Here is a 1,955-nt window from a genome sequence, read left to right as displayed (position 1 = left end):
GTTACAGTGATATTTTTCATTCCTAAGAAAAGTACTGAGAACGACATTTGCAAGTCAAATCATCACTGACTACTTTCCTAGGGTTATTCTCCAGTTATTTCTTTATGTTATTCCACCCATAATGATGTTGTTTTCAGCCATCCAAGGTTCAGTGTCATATGGTGGAAAGCAAAGAGTGCATGTGCCAGAATTCTCTACTTCACAGTTTGGAACGGGTTTTTTGTGAATGTTTTATCTGGAACGGTCATCAACCAACTCAATAACATCATTTCGAGCCCAAAAGACTTACCCAGGCAGTTTGCAAAAGCAGTTCCTAGACAGGCAGCTTTCTTCGTCACCTATATTTTGACATCAGGATGGGCAAGTGTATCATCAGAACTTATACAACTATTCTCTCTGCCCTTAGCTGTACAGCATGTAGGTATGTATAAAGACACCACAGAGGAGATGCCACGGGTGAACACAGAAAAGAAACAAAGCCCAGGAATCCATCTAAATTCTCCCCTCATCCTCTGCGCCTCGACACCTGTGATGCCTCCATCTCTTTCAGTGTCCAATCCACCAAATTAACTGATATCACCCGAAGCATCTCGCATACTACATTTAATGTGTGTTCAAATGGCTACATTCCACCTCAACCTTGTATGCCGGTGGAGTCCTGATGAGTTTGAGATTTACAGAAATCATGGTGTGGCAAATCCTTCAGATGGTTCGTAGTGCATGCATTAAGCATCAAATTCTTTTACAAGTTTTTTGGTTCACGGTATTATTTTAATGTAATACCTCAAGTTCCTTACCATGTTATCATGAATCAACCTGAGGAGATGTTTACTGTGAGCAACAGTTCTCTGTCAGAATTTGGTGTTCTGGGTTTTGAATTGGGTTATTCAATGGAAAATCCCGATTCATTGGTCCTGTGGGAAGTTCAGTTTGGTGATTTTGCAAATGGCGCCCAAGTCATTTTTGATCAGTTCATAAGCAGTGGGGAATCAAAATGGCTTCGCCAATCTGGACTTGTTGTTTTGCTTCCTCATGGATATGATGGCCAGGGTCCAGAGCATTCTAGTGCAAGATTAGAGCGGCTTCTCCAGATGAGTGATGACAATCCTTTTGTGATTCCTGAGATGGATCCTACATTACGCACCCAAATTCAGCAGTGTAACTGGCAAATTGTAAATGTGACAACTCCTGCCAACTATTTTCATGTTCTTCGTCGCCAGATAAATCGGGATTTCCGTAAACCTTTGATTGTCATGTCTCCAAAGAATCTTCTTCGGCACAAGGACTGCAAATCAAATCTGTCTGAATTTGATGACATGCAAGGTCATCCCGGATTTGACAAGCAGGGAACCCGATTTAAACGTCTCATTAAGGATCAGAATGATCACTCTGACCTAGAGGAGGGCATCAAGCATCTGATACTTTGTTCTGGAAAGATCTATTATGAGCTGGATGAGGAAAGACAGAGACTTCAAAGGAAAGATGTCGCTATTTGTCGGGTTGAGCAACTATGCCCATTCCCATATGATCTGGTCCAACGGGAGTCGAAGCGATATCCAAATGCGGAGATTGTTTGGTGCCGGGAAGAGCCTATGAACATTTTGGCACAATCGTAAAATTCTGGGGCAAGTAAACCCACGAAATCAAGGAGATAGCAGAGTCCGGGCTTAAGAAGATCATGGAGGATGGCAGGGAACTAGAGGCAGACATTATTGTTGTTGGTGTTGGAGGAAGACCTTTAACAGGCCTTTTCAAAGGACAACTTGAGGAGGAAAAGGGTGGCATTAAGGTTTTACCTGGTTTCCATTAATTTTTGCTCTTCGAACGTTGAGCTAATTATTGAATATATCAAAACATATTAGCCCTGGACCATCTAACATTGTCCGGGGTTCCATCGGTCAATTGGAAAAATGAATGTTACAGTTTCCTCCATGCCATTTGAAACAAAAAATTGA

The 1,955-nt window shown here is 41.9% G+C and overlaps 1 pseudogene; it reads left to right on the top strand.

Moving 5' to 3' along the window:
* Positions 1 to 806: 806 nt before the first annotated feature.
* On the top strand, positions 807 to 1,616 carry LOC149149067 (uncharacterized; annotated as a pseudogene).
* The last annotated feature ends 339 nt before the right edge of the window (positions 1,617 to 1,955 follow it).

Source organism: Pinus tabuliformis, chromosome 9 (assembly GCF_031772625.1).
Source record: "Pinus tabuliformis cultivar Carrire ecotype Pingquan chromosome 9, CPIR1, whole genome shotgun sequence".
Classification (NCBI taxonomy): Eukaryota; Viridiplantae; Streptophyta; class Pinopsida; order Pinales; family Pinaceae; genus Pinus; species Pinus tabuliformis.
The sequence above is the reverse complement of the archived record's forward strand: the minus strand, read 5'-3'. Positions and strand labels throughout refer to the sequence as shown.